Source organism: Otolemur garnettii, unplaced genomic scaffold, assembly GCF_000181295.1.
Source record: "Otolemur garnettii isolate 467f Iridium unplaced genomic scaffold, OtoGar3 scaffold00060, whole genome shotgun sequence".
Classification (NCBI taxonomy): Eukaryota; Metazoa; Chordata; class Mammalia; order Primates; family Galagidae; genus Otolemur; species Otolemur garnettii.
In genome coordinates, this window is record NW_003852455.1 from 4,054,667 (window position 1) to 4,068,296 (window position 13,630).

Genomic DNA, 13,630 nt, shown 5'->3' on the forward strand with positions numbered 1-13,630 from the left:
AACAACCTGAATCATCTTAAAGAAATGGAAAAGGAAGAGCAATCCAATCCCAAACCTAGAAGAAGAAAAGAAGTAACCAAAATTAAATCAGAAATAAAGAGAATTGAAAATAAAAGAGTCATTCTGAAAATTAATGAAACAAAAAGTTGGTTATCTGAAAAAGTAAATAAAATTCATAAACCTTTGGTCAGATTAACTAGTAACAGAAAAGTAACATCTCTAATAACTTCAATCAGAAACAAAAAAGTGGAAATACCAACCAGTACCACAGAGATGCAAGAGATTATCTCTGACTACTACAAGAAACTCTATGTCCACAAATTTAACAATGTGGAGGAAATTAACCAATACCTGAATCACACCCTCTCCCTATACTTAACCAAGAAGCAATAGATCTCTTGAACAGACCAATATCAAGCACTGAGATTGAAGAAACAGTAAAAAATCTTCCAACAAAAAATTATTCTGGACCAGATGGCTTCACACCAAAATTCTATCAAACCTTCAAAGAAGTGCTTATATCCATTTTGCACAAATATTCCAAAACATTGAGAAGGAAGGAATCTTCTCCAACACATTCTATGAAGCAAATATCACCCTGATACCAAAACCAGGGGAAAAAAAACAGCAAAAAGGAGAACTTCAGAACAATTTCACTAATGAATATAGATGCAAAAATAGTAAAATCTTAGGCAATAGATCACAGCTACACATTAAAAAAATTATACATGACAGTCAAGTAGGCTTCATCTAAGGGATGCAAGGCTGCTTAACATATGTAAATCCATAAATGTAATTCACCATATCAATTGAAGCAAAAGCAAGGACGATATGAACCTCTCAAAAGATGTAGAAAAAGCATTTTATAAAATTCAGCATCCTTTTCTAATAAGAACATTTAAGAATATAGGCATAGGTGCCACATTTCTTAAACTGATTGAAACCATCTATGACAAACCCACAGGTAACATTATACTGAAAGGAGTAAAATTAAAAGCTTTTCCATTTAGAACTGGAGCCAGACAAGGATGTTCACTATTGCCACTATTATTCAATATAGAAGGTCTAACAAATGCAATCAGGCAAGAGAAGGATACAAAGGGCATCCAAATGGGGGCAGACGAGGTCATCACTCTTTGCTAATGATACGATCTTATACTTAGAGAACCCCAGAGACTCAACCACAAGACTCTTGGAAGTGATCAAAAAATACAATAATGTCTAAGGGTATAAAATCAATGTCCACAAATTAGTAGCCTTTGTAAACCCCAATAACAGCCAAGATGAGAAGCTAATCAAAGACAATTCCCTTCTTAGTAGCTTCAAAGGAAAATTAAATACCTAGGAATATACTTAACAAAAGAAGTGAAGGATCTCTACAAAAAGAACTATAAAACGTTAAGAGAAATAGCTAACATCATTACAAATGGAAGAACATACCTTGCTCTTGGCTGGGAAGAATCAGCATTGTTAAAATGCCTATACTATACAGATTCAGTGCAATCTGCAGTAAAAAACCAACATCATACTTAGAATAATTGGGAAAATGTAGTTCTTCATTTTGTAAGGAAGCAAGAAAAACCCCTATAAAGCCAAGGCAACTCTCAGTAATAAAAACAAAGCCACACATATCACTCTACCAGACTTTGGTTATATTACAAGTCTAAAGTAATCAAAATAGCATGGTATTGGCACAAAAATAGATATGTACATATCTATGGAGCAGAATAGAAGACCAAGAGATGAAATCAGTCTTTTATAGCCATCTGATCTTTGATAAACCAAAGCAAAACATACAGTGGGAAAAATAATCCCTATTCAATAAATAGTGCTGAGAGAACTGGATAAATACATGTAAAAGACTGAAACTAGACCCCCACTTCTCACCACTTACAAAAATCAACTCAAGATGATTAGATAAAAGATTTAAATCTAAGATATGTAACAATAAGAATCCTAGAAGAAAGTTTGGGAAAAACTCCTAATGATATCAGAATGGAGAAAGAATTTAAGAAGACTTTGGTGGAAATTGCAACAACAACAAAAATAAACAAATGGGACTTAATTAAACTGAAAAGATTCTGTGCAGGTAAGGACACAACAATTAAGGCAAATAGATAACTTTCAGAATGGGAAAATATATTTGCATATTATGAATCTGACAGAGGGTTGATAACTAGAATCTACAGAAAACTCAAATTGATCAACAAAAAAAGAACAAACAATCCCATCTATCGCTAGGCAAGTGACATGAACAGAACCTTCTCTGAGGAAGACAGATGAATGGCTAACAAACATACGAAAAATGCTCATCGTCCCTAATCATCAGAGAAATGCAAATCAAAACCACCCCATGACATTACCTAACACTAGTGAGAATGGCCCACATCACAAAGTCCCAAAGTTGTAGATGCTGGCACAGACATAGAGAGACAAGAACCCTTTTACACTGTTGGTGGAACTATAAACTAATGCAGCCTCTTTGGAAAGAAGTATGGAGAATCCTCAAAGTAGACCTTCCATTTGATCCTGCAATCCCATTACTAGGCATCTACCCAGAAGAAAAAAAAATCATTTTTATCATAATGAGAGGTCATTTGCATGATATTGTTTATTGTAGCCCAATTTACAATTGCCAAGATGTGGAAACAACCTAAATGCCCATCAAGCCAGGAATGGATTATAAAGCTGTAGTATATGTATACCATGGAACACTATGTAGCCACAATAAAAGATGAAGACTTTACATCTTTTGTATTAACCTGAATGGAGTTGAAGCACATTCTTCTTAGCAAAAGTATCACAAGAATGGAAGAGCAAATATCCAATGTACTCAATACTAACATGAAGCCAGTAGACAATCTAATATATCCCCACATAACAGAAAATCTCAATTTAATTCATGTTGGCGGGGAGAGAGGGGATTAAGGGAAGAGATTTTTGTGCTCCCACTTAATGAGCACAATGTAAGAGTATTGGCATACCTTTTGGTGTGGGACATAAGTAGGAGAGGGACTATACCCAACATACACAAAAATATTGTAACCTTATTGTTTATACCCTCACATTAACCTGAAATTTAAAAAAAAATTAGACTCTCCAAACCCTAACTTCTGAATAAAAACTAGAAATAATAACAATAATAGTCACTACCTTATAAAATTGAGTTGAGAATTAAATACATGTGTACAGAGTACCTTCTGAGATACATAGCTCTTGTCAGATGTATGATAAATATTGCATGTTATGTTGTTATTCTTTTTCTTGCCCTTTTCTTTCCCCCACCTATCCTTTGTCATTCAGGGGTGACTCCTCATCACTCATGCATCATTTGTTCCATATAATTCTCTGTTCTTGGATGATTCTATTACTACAGTGACCTCTGACTCTATTTTCCTTTAGCAGCCCACACACTCTGCTCCAGCACATATTGAATCATTTTCAGAATGCAATTGTGTTCTAAAAATTATAATTTTTAAAAAATTTCAGATTACTATGAGACTACAATAAGGTTACATGATTTGCGTTTGTTAGGTAAAGTCCTTGTTGTAGTTGTGTCCTCCAACCAGGAGGTGTGCCATATACATTTACATTGTGCCCATTAGGTGGGAGCACACCAATTCCCTCCCTCCCATCTTGAATTGAATTGAGATTTTCTCTTATGTGGGCATGTGTTAGATTGTCTGCTGGCTTCATAGTAGTATTAAGTACATTGGATATTTGCTTTTTTATTCTTTTGATACTTTACTAAGAAGAATGTGCTTCAGCTCATCCAGGTTAATACAAAAGATGTAAGGTTTTCATCTTTTATTATGGCTGCATAGAGTGCCATGGTATACATATACCAAAGTTTGTTAATCCATTCCTGGGTTGATGGGCATTTAGGTTGTTTCCACGTCTTGACGATTGTAAATTGAACTGTAATAAACAATCTAGTGCAAATGTCCTTATGATAAAATAATCTTTTTTTTTTTTTTCTGGGTAGATACCTAGTAATGGGATTGCAGGATCAAATGGAAGGTCTATTTTGAGTTCTTGGAGGAGTCTCCATACTTCTTTCTAAAGAGGCTGTATTAGTTTGCAGTCCTATCAACAGTGTAAAAGGGTTCCCTTCTGTCTCCATCTGTGCAACCATGTGCAGCTCTGGGACTTTGTGATGTGGGCTGTTCTCACTGGGTAAAAGTTATGATTTTAAATTCAACCTCTTTATTCACAGCCTCTTTTCCTCCCACCTCTTCCATCTTCAATCTCAATTTCCCTGCTCCCTGTGAAGTTCTGCCAGGTCTAGTTACAAAGAGTAAGATTGGCAGAGTCGAGGATGGGAGAAGAGTCGGGTGTTTGAACAGCATATCGGCCTCCTCTCCACTCTTCACCTCGCTCTCACAACCTGACCACCCTCCTGTCTTCTCACCAACCAGAACATCTTCCACCATGGCCACCTCAGCAAGTTCCCTCTTAAAGGCATCAAGCAGGTATATATGGCGCTGCCTCAGGGCGAGAAAGTCCAAGCCATGTATATCTGGATCAATGGTACCAGAGAAGGTGTACGCTGTAAGACCTGCACCCTGGACTGTGAACCCAAGTGTGTAGAAGAGTTACCTGAGTAGAATTTTGATGGCTCTAGTACTTTACAGTCTGAAGGCTCCAACAGTGACATGTATCTCATGCCTGCTGCCATGTTCTGGGACCCCTTCCGCAAGGACCCCAACAAGCTGGTGTTCTGTGAAGTTTTCAAGTATAATCGAAAGCCTGCGGAGACCAATTTGAGGCACACCTGTAAGCAGATAATGGACATGGTGAGCACCCAGCACCCCTGGTTTGGAATGGAGCAGGAATACATACCGATAGGGACAGATGGGCACCCCTTTGGTTGGCCCGCCAATGGCTTCCCTGGGCACCAGGGTCCTTATTACTGTGGTGTGGAAGCAGACAGAGTCTATGGCAGGGATATTGTGGAGGCTCACTACAGAGCCTGCTTATAAGCTGGAGTCAGGTTTGCCAGAACTAATGCCGAGGTCATCATGCCTGCCCAGTGGGAATTCCAAATTGGATCCTGTGAAGGAATCAGCATGGGAGATCATCTCTGGGTGGCTTGTTTCATCTTGCATCGTGTGTGTGAAGACTTTGGGGTGATAGCAACCTTTGATCCCAAGCCCATTCCCGGGAACTGGAATGATGCAGGCTGCCATACCAACTTCAGCACCAAGGCCATGCGGGAGGAGAATGGTCTGAAGTACATTGAGGAGGCCATTGAGAAACTAAGCAAGCAGCACCAGTACTACCTTCATGCCTATGATCCCAAGGGGGGCCTGGACAATGCCCAGTGCCTAACTGGATTCCACAAAACCTCCAACATCAACGACTTTTCCGCTGGTGTAGCCAACCGTAGTGCCAACATGCACATTCCCCGGAATGTTGGCCAGAAGAAGAAGGGCTACTTTGAAGACCGTCATCCCTCTGCCAACTGTGACCCCTTCTCGGTGATGGAAGCCCTCATCCGCACCTGTCTTCTCAATGAAACTGGCAACAAGCCCTTCCAGTATAAAAACTAAATGGGCTAGACTTCCAGCTATTGAGCCTCTTCTGGTTCTCCATCCCACTTCAAATCTTCTCCCCTCTCCCCAGTTATCCCCATTGTAATTCAAAACGGTGGAATATCAAGGTCTTTTTATTTATTCCTCATGCCCAGTTAATCTTGTTTTCTTTGGCCAAGATAGAGGGGTCAAGTTCTTAATCTCTTTGCACCCACCCTCTTTTTTTTCCCCTATCACTAAAGCTTTCTAGTGCGCTAGGGGCAGGGAGGGGCATAACCACTACTTCCACTTAATGGGGTGAGCTTGTCCAGTAGGCATAGCTATCCCAGCAGAGCCTGTCTGCTGGAGGGAGAGGATTTTTTCTTCAGGTTAGCTGAAAGGGGAAGACCTGGCTTACTCTAGGTTAGGACTTCCTTGGTGGAAAGTTGGAAGAGATTATAACCAACATTCTACTGTAAGTGGGAATTAGAGAAAATAGAGGTTGGAGATCAGGGAGGGAAATGCCCTCGTCTCAGGCCACACTTCCCTTGCTTGGGGCTAAATGCTCTCCCCTCAGCAAAGAGCTCAGAGTAAACTGATGGATATCCCTACCTTAAAAGAAGAAAATGTTCTTATTGCTTGGTCCTCCTTTATAACAAAAAGCAGAGTAGTGTTTTTATATTTAAATGTAAAAACAAAAAAATTATATATGGGTGTGGATTGTGTTTCTAAAGGTGAAAACCATCTGGGTCACAGGGAGCCAAAGTGAAGAAAGGGAAGTATCTCCTTTCAAGGAGGACATGGGGGAAGTGGTGCTTGGAAAGTTGGTAATTGGGGGTTAATTTCTCATTACCATTTCAGGGTCTCTGCCCTGCCCATCCTCGGGAGGAAGTGGGCCCTGGTAAATTGACAGGTGGATGCCAGCTAACTAGCAGTCACTTGATGGCCATGGCTCTGTTTTGCAAGATGCGTGTACTTGTCCACACATGGGTTTAGAAATGAGTTGGCTGGTCAACTTGAGCATGTTACCGACAGAGGGGATATACACATATTAGGGTTATTTTCTGGTGGGAATAGCATGTCACTAAAGCAGGCCTTTTGATATATTAAAAAAGAATTTTTTTAAGTGCAAAATAGAAGTTTAGATTTTAATCAAATCTTTAGGGTTTCTAAGTAATTTTATGTAATTGCTTATTTGCTTCAGCTGTGTCCTTTCACCTCCGCTCTTGGTGGAGACAGAGACAGGGCTGGTGGCAAAAACACTTGTGATTTTATATCCTGTTGTCTTCTCCCAGTGCAAAATACTCTTTTCCTTTGTTAAGGTTGCTGAGGAGTTATTTTTTTCTTTTATAATAAAAAACCTACCTTCATCCTGAAAGAAAAAAAGAGTAAGATTGAGGATAGTTTGGCTGCCACCAGACTCATCAGTTTCTACGTTTCTTACCTTATCCTTTTAGTTGCTTAGCCTTAGACCTACAGTCTCATCAGACACGTGATCAGCTGTGGCTTAATCAAAACATTAGTATTTCTAAGTGGCTGTGAAATCCCCTTATCTCAAGCAAAGTTTATAGACTGAGAAAGCATCATTCACTTCTACAAGTTTTACCCCTTAACTCTGCTAATGCTCTCTTAGCAGAAAGGAAAAAACTCAAATAGTGAATGTAATCAGATCACTTAGAAATAGTGAAAATGTTACATTGTTGCTTTTATTTCTGGTTGCACATTAAAACCTGTGAGGGAGATTTTTGACTGTGCCTCTACCCCAGAATTTCTGATTTAAATTGAGTTGGGATGGGACCTGACCATTACTGTTTTCTAAATATTACCCTGACTATATTAATACTCAGCCAGAGATGAGAACCAGTGAATTAGTGGGAAAGACATAATTATTAAAGTCATTTCTTCTAATACTGATAAGCCAGTTATAGGAAACTTACTTCTCAATAGTGTGCTAGAGCAGTTTTATGCTAGCTCATGAAAGCTGATGGTTAAAATTCCAGAAATTTTGTTAACCAATTGGTGTCACTGTGACAGATGAAAAGTGGATGTGTGGAATGATTTACACATTGACAAATACTACAAATCAGTGTGTCCCCTCTCCCACCTGATTGCAAACCATTTACCACAAAACATTGCTCGTCTTCAGTTCATTTTTCTTCACCTTGCTGGTCCTTGAATCAGAAATTATGTGTAACTAGAAGCACTGTCCTTTTAATGTGGCTTCAGATGAAAGTTTTTTCTCTGTAGTTCACCATGAAATTACTCTGTGTCCTCTTCTTTTAAATAGAAACAGCTGTAGCAGCAGCCCAGGGTGAGGTCAACAAACACTATCATAAACATGAACTGACAGAGAAGGCCCCACTTTCGATGCAAGACTCTTTAGTCTTATTTTTTCATTAGTCTGATAATTTATAATTATTGATCTGATTTTTATGGCTTTCCAGATTTACCAGCAATCCTTCCAGTTCTGCAACATAGGAGTTATTATCTTCCATGTATTTTATTGCAAGTATGTAAAAGAAAATAAAACTTATCCTAGGCAGACATGATAATGCAGAATATTAGAGGAGAAAATGGCCTTATAAGTCATCTGGCCCAACCTCCCCATTTTTAAATAAGGTAATGTGCCCAAAGTGTTCAGGTGACTTCTCCATGGTCATATTTATAGTTATTGGCAGAGTCAGGACCGTATATAACCCAGGTATCTTCACCTCCAAGATACTTGTACTTTTTTCTGTAACCTTGTATCTCAAAGTATGATCTTCCCACTGGCAGCATTGACAGCATCTCAGAGCTTGTCAGAAATACAAAATCTCAGACTCCATTCCAGACCTGCTGAATAAGAATCTGTGTCTCAACAAGATCCTGAGGTTATTTGCATCTGACTTAAAGATTAGGAACTACTAATCCTTCCAGAAATTCCATTTCTGGGTCTATACTCTAAACAATTAAAAGCAGGGTCTTGGAGGGATATTCATATACCCATGGTCATAGCAGTATCATTCACAAGAGCTAAAAGATGGGAACCACCTAAGTGCCTATCAATGAAAGAATGGATAAAAAAAATACAATATATACATATAACAAAATATTAGTCAACCTTAAAAAGAAAAAAAAATCCAGCCCATACTATAACATGGATAAGCCTTCTTTGCAAAATGAAATAAGTCACAAAAAGGTAAATACTATACAATTCCATACATGAAGTACCTTATGTGAAATTCATAGAGAAAAAAAACTAGAATGGTGGTTTCCAGGAGCTGGGAGAAGAGACTGGAAAGTTATTTTTTATTAGGTATAGAGTTCATTTAATTTTTTTTTTCATTTAAGAAAATTCATACCAACTTGATTCTAGTTTTCTGGAAGATTTGATTCACCACCTGAAGCCAAGACGTCAGGTGGAGGAAAAAACAATTAGACATACTATCAAAGTAATTGAATAAAAATAGTTCTAATTTATTTAAAATGTCTTTTTACTGTGCTTCCTAATACTGGCTCAGAATCCTCAACAATATTCAGACGTGTATTATTTAATCCCACATGTTTTTACAAGGGGAATCACCTTGTCCATGCTTGCTTGGGGCTCCCACTTTCAGTGCTGAAAATCTCCTGTTCATCCTGAGGAAACCCCTCAATAATGAGAAACCTGGGACACCGGGTCACCTGGGTCACCCCAGGTATTAATGTTGGAATCTTAGAAAGGCTATGTAGTAACTAAGTAGAGCTACGATTCAACCCTAGATCTGACCGACAAAAGAACTGAAATAACTCCTATTAAATCAACAAGAAAAAAAAGAGGAATAAACACAAAACCTCTCTGCCAATGTCCTTGGATTATACTAAAGTAATATTATTTTAATATTTCTCACTATAGTTTTGGTTTGCATTTAAAAGAAATTTAATCTGCCATGCCAAACATTCTTAACTAACAAGATTCTCTATCCCTATTAAGAATATTGTTTTGAATAAACATTCTGGAAAATTTGCAGGATGCTGCCCTTCTAAAGCCAAGATAAATCTCTGATCTGTGTGTTTTATTTAAAATGACCATGGAGAATAGAGAAGAATCAACAGGCAGTTGGAGTATAGCCAGGGCTGTAATCAGTTTTCCCCCAAAGCCTTCTTAATAAAGAACTTCAGAGAGAAAGTCTAGGCTTTAACAGTCATTGTTTTAAAAAAAAAATCTGTAATGTCTGGCAGTGTTCAAAATAGAAGCTGACAATTGGGTAATCAAAGATGTTTGGATTGCAGTCAGCAATTAACCCTCTGATTTTTCCTGCCTTTACTGGAGAGGCAGCAGGATGGGCAGGACAAACAATGAACCCAAAGGATTGGGGTTCATCTGAGATCCTAATCATCCAGTTGAGCTGAAAAGTCTCAGACTAAGACACACATCTGCCTTACATCTATCTTCTTCAGTCTTGAGTGCTCAAAAGAGAGATTATTAAAAAGGAAGGGCTGAAAGGACAATGGGAGGAGAGGGAAAGGCTCCACTCTTGGGGGAAAAAGTTAAGGATGAGCGAACACAGGCCATTTTAAGAAAGAGAAACTGCCTGAGCTGCCAGGAATATTTCAGAATAGGACAGAAAAGGCAATCTCTATACAACCTCTGTAAGCTGACCATCTCTGGGATAGTAATAAACTGGTGAGCATACAGAGGTGGTCAACATACGGAGCTAGGCCTACTATACTGATACATACAATGTGGTGTGTGTACGGTCTATGAAAATTAGGATGAGGTCAACTTAAGGAAGAAGTGGTTAGTGTAAGGAGGTGATCAGTGTATGGAGGTTCTACTGTATTTCATTACAGAGCAGGGGAATAACTACCATTGTAAAGTTACACATTCTGAGAAAACGTTACCACTGCCTGTGTTGCATTGTTTGTTTTCCATTCTCTTTACCTATTGAAGTTAATAATAAAACCCCAAGTCATGGGTACCGGGAAAAAAAAAAAAAAACTGGTGATATAATGCTCAGTTCCTTGACCCTCTCTATATTAGAGTGGGTGGAAGGCTGAGAGAGAAATCTCCTATAATATCTGTAAAAGGAGGAGGATAGAATCTCAGCTTCTTCCTCACAGAAAATGAAAAAATGTAGCTCTTAAACCTGCCTTTGAATGAAACAAAGAAAAACCCTAGGACCAAAGCATTCCCCTTGCAGGTCTGCTGAAAATGTATCTCATCCAGGCAGAGACAAATCCTTCAGAAATGAGCCAAGCCAAGTTAGTGACTGAATGGTCCTGTCTTGATCTTTTCTTTCAACGTCACACTTGACAAATGAGGCTCGTGTGCCTGGCAGACTCCCATAGCTGCCCCCAATGGCTTGCTCCCCATTTCCTGTCTCACTGCTGGTAATTTATTCTTTTTACTTTTGCAAACAGGATGCAAGTGAGTGATGTTACATGGATCTGTATACACGGATTTTCCTCAAATATATTATATAACAATCAAACAAAGGGCAAACTTAGCTTCACATCTTAATTCTTTAATTATCAGGTCAGGAATATCTTGGTGTCACACAAAGACTTATACATGCACGGGTGTTCATGATGACATTGTTCTCACTAACCAGAAAAAATGGAAACAACCCAAATGTCCATCACCTGATGAACAAACAAACAAAATGTGGTATATCCATGAATATTACTCAGCAATAGAAGGGGACAAAGTAGTAAAATATTGATGAACTTCAGAAATATTAATGAAACAAGCCAGATACAAAATTAGATATTATATGATTTAATTTATAGAAATATCAAGAAAAAACAAAGACAGAAAGTAAATTAGTGGTTACCTGAGGCTAGAGTGAGACAGTAATAGGGCATGAAGTTTCTTTTTAGGGTGCTAGTAATATAACAAAATTGGGGGTATAACAGTAATAGGGCATGAAGTTTCTTTTTAGTGTGCTAGTAATATACCAAAATTAGATTTGGGGATCATTATACAACCCTAAATACATTAAAATTTCTTGAGGTATATACTTTAAAATGTGTGAAATGTATAGTATGTAAGTTATTTCTCAACAAATTGTTTTTCAATAAAAAAATAACATTTACCTGAAATTAAAAAAAATAAAAAACAGAATGGCTAATGTCATTTTTCATGATTGACAGAGACTGGCCTTTCATGCCTCTACAAATAAATCTCCTACCTCCAAAGCTGTTCTCCGGCATCTCCTGGCACTCAGTTCAGAATTTAAAAAATCTGCTCTGTCTCCTTTATTGACAGATTGTGGCACCATTCCCTGTGGCACATTATCACATCTTTATAAATATAATCAACCCCATTACACTTGCAGGATTGTGTGAGTCTAAGCAATCTCTCTCAGCAGCAGAGAAACCAGGAGGTGTTGTGCATGGCTTAGTCTCAAGGACAAAATATAAAATGACAAAAAATGTAAACTATGTACTTATAACTTCCCTGTGGTATAGCCCTGGGACATATTCTCCCCTAGGGAAAAAAAGGGGGAATAAAGATAATCTTTTTCATCATTAGAGATTGTTTATAATAAAAATATTTGTATATGTGAAATGAGAATATACAGACAATATTTCCTATCCTGCTGACACTTGATGCAAGTAATATTAATTATATTGTCATGACCTGAAAACTCACAGCTTTAACAAATTCCTACTGCCATATACATATCTGGGGAAAAAATGTGGATACTTTTGTTATAAAGTGATTTTTGGTCCTCTGGATGTAAACCTCATAGAGGAGTTGCAGAATCGAATGGTAGGTCTATTTTTAGATCCCTAAGTGATCTCCAAACTACTCTTCAGAAGGAAAAAAGGAACATATTAGCTTGTAATCCCACCAGCACTGCAGAAGTGTTCCCTTCTCTCCACGTCCATGCCAACGTTTATGATTTGGGGAATTTGTGATGTGGGCTAATCTTACTGGAGTTAGATGATATCTTAAAGTGGTTTTGATTTGCATTTCTCTGATGATTAAAGATGATGACCATTTTTTCATGTGTCTGTTGGCCATGTGCCTATCTTCTTCAGAGAAGTTTGTATACAAATGTCTTGGCCACAATAAGACAGGATCACTTGTTCTCTTCTTGCTAATATGTTTGAGTTCTTTGTGGATTCTTGTTATCAAACCTTTGTCAGCGACATACCCTGAAAATATCTTCTCCCATTCTGAGGGCTGTCTGCTTGCTTTAAGTACTGTGCTCTTGGCTGTTCAGAAGATTTTTAGTTTGATCAGGTCCCAGTAATGTATTTTTGGTGTTGCTTCAATTGCCCGGGGATCCTCCTTATAAAACATTCTCCCAGGTCAATTTCCTCAAGCGTTTTCCCTGCACTGTCTTCTAGTATTTTTATAGTTCCGTGTCTTAAGTTTAAATCTTTTATCCAGCGAGAATTGATTTTGTTAATGGTGAAAGGTGTGGTTCCACTTTCAGTCTTTTACAAGTCATCAGCCAGTTCACCCAGCACCATTTGTTAAATAGGGAGTCTTTCCCCCGCTGAATGTTTTTGATAGGCTTATCAAAGGTCAAATGACAGTAGGTAGCTGGGTTCATCTCTTGGTTCTCTATTCTGTTCCATACATCTACCTCTCTATTTCTGTGCCAGTACCATGCTATTTTGATCACTATAGATTTATAGTATAGCCTGAAATCTGGTAGGGTGATTCCTCCTGATTTGTTTTTATTTCTGAGTAATGTCTTGGCCAATAGAGGCTTTTTTTTCTGATTCCATATAAAATGAAGTATTATTATATCAAGGTCTTTAAAGTATGACAATGGTGCTTAAATAAGGATTGCACTAAAATTGTGTATTGCTTTGGGTAGTATGGACATTTTAACAATGTTGATTCTTTCCAGCCATGAGTATGGTATGTTTTTCCATTTGTTAACATCTTTAGCATTTTCTTTTCTCAGAGTTTCATAGTTCTCCTTATAGAGATCTTTCACATCCTTTGTTAGATGAACACCCAAATATTTCATCTTCTTTGGCACTACTAATCTGCAAAGAGTGAAAGTTTGATCTCTTCTGACCCTATGTGGATACTCTTGATCGCCTTCTCTTGCCTGATCACAATGGCTAAGACTTCCATTACAATGTTAAAAAGCAGTGGAGACAGTGGGCAACCTTGCCTGGTTCCTGAT

The 13,630-nt window shown here is 38.0% G+C and overlaps 1 pseudogene across 1 annotated transcript; it reads left to right on the forward strand.

Annotated features, from left to right (window-relative positions):
• The first annotated feature begins 4,431 nt into the window (after nt 1-4,431).
• On the forward strand, nt 4,432-5,552 carry LOC100950114 (annotated as a pseudogene). Its single transcript, XR_153874.2, has one exon. The product of XR_153874.2 is annotated as a glutamine synthetase pseudogene (transcript).
• Nucleotides 5,553-13,630: the final 8,078 nt, after the last annotated feature.